At 44.8% G+C, this 11,029-nt stretch overlaps 1 long non-coding RNA gene across 1 annotated transcript; it reads left to right on the top strand.

Annotated features, from left to right (window-relative positions):
- The first annotated feature begins 2,594 nt into the window (after positions 1 to 2,594).
- On the top strand, positions 2,595 to 10,029 carry LOC147758480 (uncharacterized). Its single transcript, XR_015318830.1, has 4 exons — positions 2,595 to 5,014; positions 5,538 to 5,738; positions 6,105 to 6,225; positions 6,549 to 10,029. It is a non-coding gene; the product is annotated as an uncharacterized LOC147758480 (long non-coding RNA).
- Positions 10,030 to 11,029: the final 1,000 nt, after the last annotated feature.

The raw sequence follows: 11,029 nt of genomic DNA, 5'->3' as shown, positions 1-11,029 counted from the left end.
CATTGACACAAACAGCATAAGTAGCTTTCGTAGTTATCGCCGTACCTTGCTACGCTTCTGGCCCGCCTTCACGTAATAAAAAAAAATCTAGATAGTACATGCGTGTGATTTCTGGGAAGCTTTTCATAGTTTTGTTTTAAACAGCCTCGATGCAGAGATGTGGCCATAACGTCTAGTGATGACAAACGAAAAATGAAGCAGATGTCTAATAATGAAAACTTGTTGAGCACAAAACAGATCTGTCAATCAAAATAGGATTTAGGCTTAAGCAAATATACTCCCCCACCCTTTCCTACCTGTAAAATTTCTAAGACCCGTACGCGTTTTACGCTCCAGGGATAATGATGCCGGTGCAGCGAAGAGGGTGCAAACACATACTATATTTTCATAAAGGCCTTTATTGTGAATCATATTGCTTCGTGTTACAGGCGAATTGTACAGTCGGCTATGACATGGCGAAAAGGTTTGTCGGAAAGCCTTCAGAGGCACGCGCACGATGTCTTAGCCACACTTCCGAAGCATTCGACCACACTGCCTCAGAACTCCTTAAGGGTTTTTGTATTAATTGATTCACTGAAATGAGAAACGTAATCAACACCGAAACAGACGACCATACAGGACTAAAACCCATAGATTAGTTATAAATCTAAGAAATTACAACTGAGGTTAGATGGAACGTATGTTGATCTAAACAGTATCAAATGAAGTATATTCATTTCGAAGCTGCTGCGAAGTCAAACGTAAAAGAGCAAGGAGGATGACATATCAGGAGTCGGAGACCTCGTTGAAGGCTCTGTTGCCAGAAGCATCTTCAAATGGCCACAATAGAGTGCGACCGGTTTACGCTTTTAAAGGCGAGAACTTACAGCCAGCTTCTATGCTTGCAAATTTTCCATACGTGTTAGCATTTCTATTCCACAATAGGAGGAATAGTGGAAATCTCGGGTTGCAGACTTTCCGGCTGGAATTCGCAAGGACTCATATGAGCCAAGGCTAACTTTTGAGTAGAAGTTAGTAGCTGAATCAGATACGCTTCCAGTCTTCACTGACGAGTTCAATTCTTGCTAATAAACATTACAGTTTTTCCTCTAATGAGCTGAAAAACGAAAAGAACGCAGGATACATAATCTTTAGTCGCTCCAACTACCAGGTAGGCTCATTTGTGAAAGTGCGTCTGCGTAAACGGTCGAGTCACTGCTTCCAAGGGCCTCGCTTAGGCTAACCAGAACGGTAACAATAATCACTAATAGTATATGGTCACTATTGGATGATATCTATTAATTTGACGCTGCCAGCAACGGCGTCGGCAATAGGCAATTCGTTGTTAGTATGTATTTTATTTTTTTATTCGAACGAAAACCTATTTATTAACTCTAATCGTTAAGTATCTGTGTGGCTTAATACAACGAACCCTAGATATGGTAAAAGTTAAATTAGAGAGATAAAAGCATACTGATATTTAATAGGCAAACATTAACAGCATCAGAATTTCGAAGTGAGATAAAGTTAGTGAAGGACAATTGACGGCATCGCCTTTGCCTAGGTGCCCTGGGCATCGAGAATCGAGTTCTGCAGATTCCGGTTTTAGGTCTCGCACCGGACTACACTGGAAACCTTACGTGTTTTATCACCGACCGTCGATAGTCACCGCAGAAACTGACAAAATGTTCATAATTGAGCTATCGAACAACACGAACCTGCAGGCATTTTACAGTACACAGCTCTTAATGAAATACGTTCCTTGGGTATATCGTGGAGCCGCAATACTTTTAGTTCGCTGTGCACCCTAGCTTATAGTCTTAATTTGAATTTGTGTTGTTAAGCACAAACTATTTTGTTACATTATTTGGATGTAGATTATTATGTTCAGGACGAATAATAATATTAGAGGAATATAATTAGTTACGATACATATACATAAACAGCCTTCACAAGTTCGAAACAAAAAAATCCCTAGCGTAATGGCTTGTTTAAAGCTCCTGAACCCTTAACCTGTGTGGCGATGAAGGAGCATTTGTTTAGTAGCCGAGTGACATCCTAGAAATGACTGTGATCAACCTAAAATGATAAGTACAAAGTTAAGTTTCGATAAAATAAAGTTAAAAACCATCAGCAGCAGCAGCAGCAGCAATAACATCATAGTCTCACCGAACGAGATCTAACAAAACATCGCGGACTATTCAATGGTTCATCTTATCATCGTTGAACGTTCTTCACTATAAAATACTTCACTTTAGAGCTATATTAGCCTATGATGAATGAGATCGTGACGGACAATGAAAGATAGCTTAAAGGTTATGGTAATCAGATGCAAGCTACAGACGGTACTGTGTATTTATAACCTTGCTTCAGATGAGACTGTGGCGCATGCTTAACGCAAATAAGCAGTGGCTGCTGCAATGGCGGTTCGGACTTCGTGTTACGAATAGTGCAACCGAGACATATGCCCCCTCCCAGTATCGATACAACCACTAAAAGCAATGGTCCGTGTGAGAGATTCACTCGATGTTAATTCAATAAAAGTTATTACACCGCAAACAATTTAGGAGAAGCCCAATGTTAAGGAATGTTTTCAATCTCCATCAAAGCCTCATGACGTCCTCAAGCCTAACCCTTATAATGTCGAAGTATTCATGTATAGCCATCTTCCCCAGAACAGCGAAAGGCTAGGGAAACTTCAACCGTAGCAGGACTTTCTGGTCCTGTGCCCGAGCATCCTCTGCAGGTGGTGCTCGTCCCGCGATCGCCATTTGTTACTTCACTCAACGAGCCAGCCTAGGCCACCGGGTTTCCGTGCCTAACGTTACCACTACGATTACTAATGTTGTATTCTTTCTGTTCTCCAGATGCTGGATGTGCGACTGTACCTATTCGTGGTTGTAGGGGCCTTTGGGTACGTAAGCTCGTCGCTGTGTGTATATCTCTATGTATGTAGGTGTGTGTCTGTCTATCCGTCTGTCCGCACGTTCACTTGGTTCTCTGCCCTATGCTCCCCTATACGTGTGCGGTATGTGCGTTTGTATAAATGCACAAGCTACTAAATGGCTAGGGATCACGCAAAGGGCCGTTTCGGGGCTGTCTTGTAGACGAATACCTACAACTAGCGCAGCCTCGGGCGGATGATTCGCATTGTCGCAACTTGAATCGGGCTGAAGCAAGACATGGCCAGGCCAAGCGGGGCCAGCCGCAGCGACTGCAGTGGCTCCTATCTATCGCTGGCCGACGAGGCAGTTAGCCGCGTCGCACATGGGTTTGCGTTCGTATGTGTTGGGCCTTTGTTCATAAGAGCAGACAAACCGCCTGCGCAATGTTCTGCGCTGGCAAAGCCGAACGCGGAAGCGTCCGAAGCCTGCCAGCAGCGACACCCAGCCTTGCCAGTCGACTGCGACCACGAGGAACCGACCAGCCGCTACTGCAGCCCCTGCTGTGCTGGTGGGAGGTACTCCTAGTCTTTTGCTCTCCTTTTCTTACCTCCCAGAATTTGTTTTGCCGCTCTCTTTTTGCTCGGCTTTTATTTTTTCTCGTTCGTTTGTCTGTCCGGTACTACTCGTCCGATTCAGGGTACCTGTAAGAGCGCATAGCTGAGAGTTTCCTTTCAACAACATTTTCATCTTTCTTCCTTGCTGAACGCTTAGACCCTCGTTTACCCCCTGCCAACAAGAAAACTACATGATGGTCGTGGTCTGAGTAAACTGCTTTCCGTATGTCCGTGCATCTGTTCGTTGAAAACCTGTCTATATTCTTGATCTTTCTATGGAACGCGTATGCGGGATACAACGCTCATTGAAGGTACGATACGAGGCGGTGTGGGCCTTTCATGAGAGCTTTGGGATGCACTAGGATGTATTTCGACCTGTGAGAGTTTGTCCGTGTCGATGTGATTTGTACTTTTGCACTCACTGTTGAGTTGCGGGACCGAGCACCCTGCTGGGTTCGTAACAGCTTGACGATGCCCCTAATTGAGTGGAGTTCAATCTTCGATGTTACTGCTGATGGGAACACATGGCAACCAACTATTTGGAAGAGAGAGAGAGAGAGAGAGAGAGAAAGCGAGAATGAGAGAAAGGACAGAGAGAGTAAGTGGTGGTCGCGTTAGCGGTGGCAGTGGTGGCAGTAGGAGGGCGGGCAAACAAACACGCGCACGAGCGTCAGCGCTGTTCTTCGTTCGGTCCTGCATCTGCGTGCAGAACCATGCCTGCCGCCGGAAGGCCATACTGTTTGTACATATCTACGGGTTGGTACTATCATTCTCTCCCTTTACGTGCTCCTTTTCCTCGATCCCAGAGTCTCGATTGGTTCCTCTCGCCTTTTTTTCGATTTGGTCCTCTACCAGGGACTACTTGCGTGTCGCGTCTCTCCTCGCCACTTGCTCCTCTCCAAACAACTTACCACGACCGCGCCCGCCGCAGGTCGCCGTTATCGCTACTGCCGATGTGGGAGTTGTTGCTGGTCGTTGTGATGGCGAATGTTCTTACTGCTGAGATTACTGTTGTCGGCGTTGCTTTTGCTGCCGCTGCTGCTGCTGTTGCTGTTGCTTCTGAGTACCTACAGTGTGCGTGCTCCTTTGGATTTGTCACGCGCTAGCTGAGCAATGGGGCCTAGCGAACTACCGCTGGCGTGGGGCGTCTGCTCCTCCCGATGTTGCCACCGGACACGAGCGAGACGAGCTTGCTTAGCCGCCGCCAGCAACCAGCCCGATTCCGCTAGCGCCTGTTGGTAGTTCTGTTGCGGAGTCGATAGATGACACAAAGCGTTCCGCTTCACTTTCGACTTGTGTTGCGGTCTGCATCGCCTAGAAAAACCTTTCTCTGCCCTGACGAGGGCTCCTGTTTCTTATCCACGCAACTATGACAGGCCAGGTTTACCAGCAGAAAGCATCGTATCTAGTAAAAGCAACAGAACGGCATTAAGAGGGGTGGCTCCTGGCCAGTTTTGCTGTCTTCAATTTACGCGCTTTTCTAAATTCAAGCCTAATAACAATGCATCCTATGGCCGCATTCGCATTGGTCTCGAGGTTAGTACTACTGTTGCTAGGGGTGTCTGCCAACCGCTATTGTACATTGACATGCTATATTATGTAGCGATACCTTTTTCTACGTAGCAAATGATATATCGAAATGTCAGATAGCGTAGTCATAGTTTGCTTGTCATTTCATGCTACTATCGTTTGCTGTCTCGTTTCTTATTATAATTGAACGACTTATTATTATTATTATTATTATTATGGGGCATATTCGATAAATCGGTACTGTTTATGTGACAGACACGAATATTCGTTATTACGGGTAAATAATTTTCTTACATTCTGTACGCTACCTTCTCCGTTTTGTATAATATCCAGAACATTTCGTTGCCCTACAGTTTCTATGGAACCCATACGTATCAGTCGGATGTGTTTACAGCTTGTTTCGGACAATCCCATCTAGAAAGCATGTAGATTTCATATCGGCTGTATCTGTTCATCCACATCTCAATAATTCCCAAATGTAGAACACGATCAAATCGAATACTAATATTAGGCTCACCTTTCCCTACAGATTTCTCCATGTTTCGAGTTTTACGTCCGTTATCGCCATTACGCATTCGATCAGACAGACGGCTGACTTTAAGCATGCTTGGCCCGAGGCTGGACCACAACGTCTCTCTAAGATTAGCGGGAAAGACACGTTACCCACTACGCTATCACCGCGACGTCCTTACATGACGGGGATTTTGCACACATCTATGACTCCCTAGCAGTACGTACGTTTTGTTATCTTATTCACATAGTGTCCTTTTAGCCAAGCCTCCGTGTACCTTAGCTATTTATTTGCTGTTTTCCGGAACTCTGTTGTTAAAAAAAATTCTAGTCATACGACTTCGTGTGTATCATCAAATGGTTTCGAGCCCAGCTCGATTTTAAAACGTAAGGCCCCTGCTCTTCTTTCGCTGCAGTAGTACGCTTTTGTCAATCGACAGTTAATCTGTACCAAAGCGTTTTGATAGCGGAAAATTCTCAGGACCATTCAATATCAATGTGTACGTGAGGCCTTACTTCATTGTTTTTACCACTGTAAGTAACTTCATAAGACTCATAACGATAGCTCCCTCATTCGACTGTCAAGTGACTTTCAGATTAGTACAATAGTGGCCTAAGGACAAACTGAAGGATATCAAAAGCAAGAGCTGAGCTCACATTATGGAATGGAGGAAGAACCGTCACAACAGGTTCATGAAAGATATTCGGTATACTTCCCACTAAATCAAGCATTCAGCTCTTAATCTAATCGAGACGCGGACAATAGTTAGTACATTGCTTTTAATTGACAACACAAATTCGTGCAATATTGCTTGCAAAATAATGAGTTCCGGTGCGCCAGAAATTAGGTGAGTCAGCACACCCATTTACGAAAGTTATCAATGTGAGATAAGCCAAAAATGGCTTTTTTTTTTTTTAAATTACATTCGATTTTTTACTGCTAAGGTGTCGTCTGCTTAGTTCGTGGCTTGGTCCGGTCTCTTTAGTTTTGATTCATTCGAATAGACAAAACACCCTTATGATTTTGCAGATTTTCAGGGATCTAATTTATACGGGCAGAGAGAGCCAGCATTTGCTGTTCGTCATGCACCATATTCGTCCGCTTTAATCAGAGAAATCTGCCTTCCTATTGTTTTTCTCGTCCCTGCCTATCGCTGCCACTGCCTGTCTGCCTGCCTGCCTGCCTGCCAGCCAGCCTTAGAGCCTTGTCGCGGCTAGCCAGCCAATCAGATTGCTCGCTTTGGGGAGATCATCCGTCATATTTGCTTTCGCCTGTCATATCCGGCATTATTATTATTCTGGTTTTGCCACCATAGCCCCATGGTCCGGCAATTATTCTTGGTGCTGCAGTTGCTTTCAGCAATTGGCCCACTTCTGACCACCTCAAGCGATAACAGCGTTTGCTGTAAAATAATTCGGCCACCAACACAATTGGCCAGCAGCTCCTATACATGCATATGTGCGCACGGATGGCATGCTCATGGATGTATCTCAGGGTATATGCCCTCACCCTATCCCCCGGGGTCCTTCCGTTCACTGCTGTTCTATCGGCGGCTTAGAACGCTGTCATCAGTCCAGGCTGCTCGCTTTATCTTCGCCCGACCAAAACAAGAACAAGAAGATCAACGATGTTTCTGTTTTTGTCCGTGCGTTGTCGCCCCCTTCGTTGCTTCTCTATGCGCTACTCCGTGTTATAGGTGTCTGTCCCACTATAATCGTAGCGTATGCATCATACATAATTCCCATCCGAACCCATTCTTTCTATCTTACTCCTCGTCTTTCTCTCCCGCCAAAAGGCCCCTTACACATGTGCCTGCTTCTTTCGTTGGTCCTCGTCGTCGTCGAACGAAGCTGTTCATCATCAGGAATCATCATTATCGTCGTCGTCGGCTGCTGGTCGCCGGTCGCCGTCTGCCGATTATGGTGACCGATGAATGCTGCAGCGACCGAACGATGGACCGGAGAGAGAAGCAGCAGCAATCGGAGGCAGCCTTCAGCCTCTTTCAACCTATGAGTAAAGTATGTATAATACAGGATGACCTAAGGGCGCCTCGCGCTGAAGCCGCGATCCGACTCCGTCTATCTTTGCTTGAGTTTCCATTCACCCTCGCTTACTTTTAGGTTTGGTCCGGCCAGCTAGGCCGTCTAGATCAGCTCACTAAGCGACAATGTCGGCTTCTCATGCTGCACACACGCATATTCGCTCACACCGAGACTCACCGAAATGAAGGCGCGAAGTGCTAGTGTGGCCTACACCAGACATACGGCTCGCCACATCAATCATATTTTTAACTCGGCCAGCTACCGTAGGTGGCGCTGCGAGCAGTTTGAATTTCTCGTCCAATGGGCAGGCGAACTGGAGTTTGTTTAATCCATAGTATGGCGTCGTCGACCGCATTCGATGAGCGTCCGTGAAGGGGACACACACACACACTCACACCCGCAAAAAGATCTCTCGTACAGCCGTATCAAGAAGCAGGGATGCATATTTTCTGTACCAGTGGCCATACAGGATAACGATAGCATAAAAAAGGGAGCAGACCAATCTCAGCACCGGCGGGAATGGGTACGCAAGCGGGAAGCCGAATTTATTTTGGCGCATTTTTTTGAAATGTCCTTATCTTTCTGAATGGGGACGAACGTTAGCATTACGCAGCCATTTAAAAACGCAAGCTTGTGAGAGAAAATGCTCTAACTAGTCATATTCGTTGTTCCTTCCTACACATTGGTGATAAACGTCAATACTATGAATAGTTAAATTTACTGCATACGCGTTGCTTGACGTAACGGGTGTTATGGCGTGAATAATGCTTCTAGTAGTAGTAGTAGTAGTAGAATAACGCCATCGATCCTTTATCTCAATGAACTAGCTAGTTTGCTGATACAACAAAATTAATTTGGGTGCCCAAAAAATGCGACGGGTATTCTGCATAGCGGTATGCGGCAAATGTTCAGAAACACTGTTATCGCTTTAGAGTAAAGTTCTGAAGGACGTTCGGCGTAGAGTACTATGCAAACGCCTGCGCGCTAATGTTGTCCAGATCATTTAATCCAATTTATGAGAAATGACTTCATCCAGACATTCCTTCCACAATGTGTTAGATATAGACGGTAGTTATAATCAGTAACAGGTAACATTCATCTATCGGTCACGAATCAAACAACACAAAATGTACCATACAATATTATTAGAGAAATGTATACATTCAGGCCAGGATGCTAGGGCAGATTTGATATTAAATATCTTACATCTCCTAGTAACTAATGAGTGTTGCGCTGAAATTGTACCTTTGAGCTTATCTCTACAACGAATTTGTAATCTAAAGATCCATTAGTCACAGAAATGAAGGCGGGATTCAATACGAAACAAATAAAAATTACAAAGATAGATAACACTTCGTCAAGCTGAAACTTCAATGAAGCATAGCAGTTCGGCCCAAGACAGGTGAATTTCGTTTGAGACTTGCCACTTGTAGCGCGATGGTCAACTGACAGACTAAAGGTTGTTCCTAGTGATGTATTTTGTTTGCGTTTTACTTGTTTATGTTTTATGGTCGTATAATTACAGTCGTATCGTTCTGCCGACGTGTTTGCTTTCTAGAGGAGAGGTGGGGTCAAAGACAAAATTTATCATCGTTGTTAACACTGTGTACATGTAAGTTGAGCGATTAAGCAGGTATACCTGTGGTGGCTTTTTAATGCTGGCATAATTACTTTTATTGCATATATTATTCGGTAATATTAAATAGCGCAATATATTACCACAATCATCTGCAATGCTATATAGCTCTATTTCCCGGTGGGGAGAAGCAAGAAGAGGACATAGGATATTGTGTGTACATGCTGCACACAACGAAGTAATATGTTCATCAGCGTCGTGAGCGCGTAATGCATTGGGCGTGCTGTAGGATCTATAAGAATTGAATCCCGTTTTGTTGGTTATCGAAGGTTACTTGTGCTCTCTGCGCGAAACAGGGTGCACACACAGCCGATCGATTTAAGCTTCCGAATGCGAAGAAAAATCGTGTGAATCTGCCCAAGTGTGGCTGCTCGGCTCACCGTTGCGCTGAGAGTTGTGTCCCTGCTGTTACTCATGGTGGTTTCTCTTCCGAGAGCAGAATCCGTGACAGCAGGAAAGGTTCAGTTCAGGACGGGCCTGCTGGTTGTAGCTTCGCATAAACGACGCGATGTACCAGGCTCTTTTTGCTGGCTTGCTCATTCGTCCGTTTGCCTGACTGCCCATATGGGTCTGTTGGAAGCTGCTTTCTTTTTGACTGATCCGACTCGCGCCAACAGCACAGCCCATAATCCCTTTTTGCACATGCTAGGGCTTGCCAAACGAGTGAGCAGCACGAGATAAGGTTATTACCATAATTAATATTGCCATTACTACTATTATTTTGTTATCATCATTACTATCAATATATAGTGTCGATTTGATATTCAAATAGCAATGAGCGCCAGCTCTACGATTCGCAAAAACGAGATATGAGGAAGAAAAAAATTTTGAATTTTCTTAATGGCTATCCGTCAACGATCTCATGTCGCTCGATGATGATATATGGAACACAGAAACTGAGTACCCTTCACAAACAAAATAGGAACAATGGCGGCTTGCTTCAGGAGGCAACCTGCTGTGTTAATTGTTATTTCACCTCGTGTTTCATGAACATGGTAGTTTGCACGGTATGACACGGCCGAGCCATTCGCGAATCGGAACCGTCGGCTTGCGAAGCCGGAATCGCTATGCGCTATATCTCTATATGCGAACTCTCATATGTACACAAATGCTTCCTTTGTATGAGATGAAACAGTTGCAAACCGGTCTAACATGCGCTTTTCCCTTTACGAAGGGCTGACTTCTACTAAATTACAAAAATAGCTTGTGCTTGCAGAAAAGGCATTTTCAATTAACGGCTATTAACGGTAACACTAATCGCGAAATGTTCGCTTCTACATCTCGTTTCGACACATCATATTCAAAGTGTGTAGATACTCTCAGGCTGAAAATGAATAGATCTCAAGATGAAGGGAAGCGCGTTGACTTTCTTATTTTGCTATGGTAAGATGTAGCAACAAAGATACGCAAACAGAGAGCTAAGTCAGTGTGCGTGACTCGGGGCAGACACATCAACGCTTGGGTCACGAAACACGTTCTGTCAGCTGTGTGCACTCTAATAACGTTAGCATCTTGCGCTGTCGTCACAACGTGAAATACGCAGAACTTGGCAGAAAACGTTTTTGCTCCATACGATCTTTTACAATAATAACAGAAATTGATTACGTCTGGCGCAATCAATTCTTATTATTAATATCGCTCTTTTGTGCTGTCTAACGAGATTGTCGTTTGTGCTTAGTCTGTACACGGCGACGAGTGTTTTCACAGAGTGGATGACTCCATCGGGGGAACTGTTTCTACTCCCTAAACAGATTCCACTTAAAGTACTCCTTCATACGAGGTCTCGACAAGTTTCCGTGACAGGGGGCTAGTGGGGTCCTACCGAGCTAGGG

The sequence above is a fragment of the Varroa destructor genome, unplaced genomic scaffold (assembly GCF_002443255.2).
Source record: "Varroa destructor unplaced genomic scaffold, Vdes_3.0 BEIS01000001.1, whole genome shotgun sequence".
NCBI lineage: Eukaryota > Metazoa > Arthropoda > Arachnida > Mesostigmata > Varroidae > Varroa > Varroa destructor.
The sequence above is the reverse complement of the archived record's forward strand: the minus strand, read 5'-3'. Positions and strand labels throughout refer to the sequence as shown.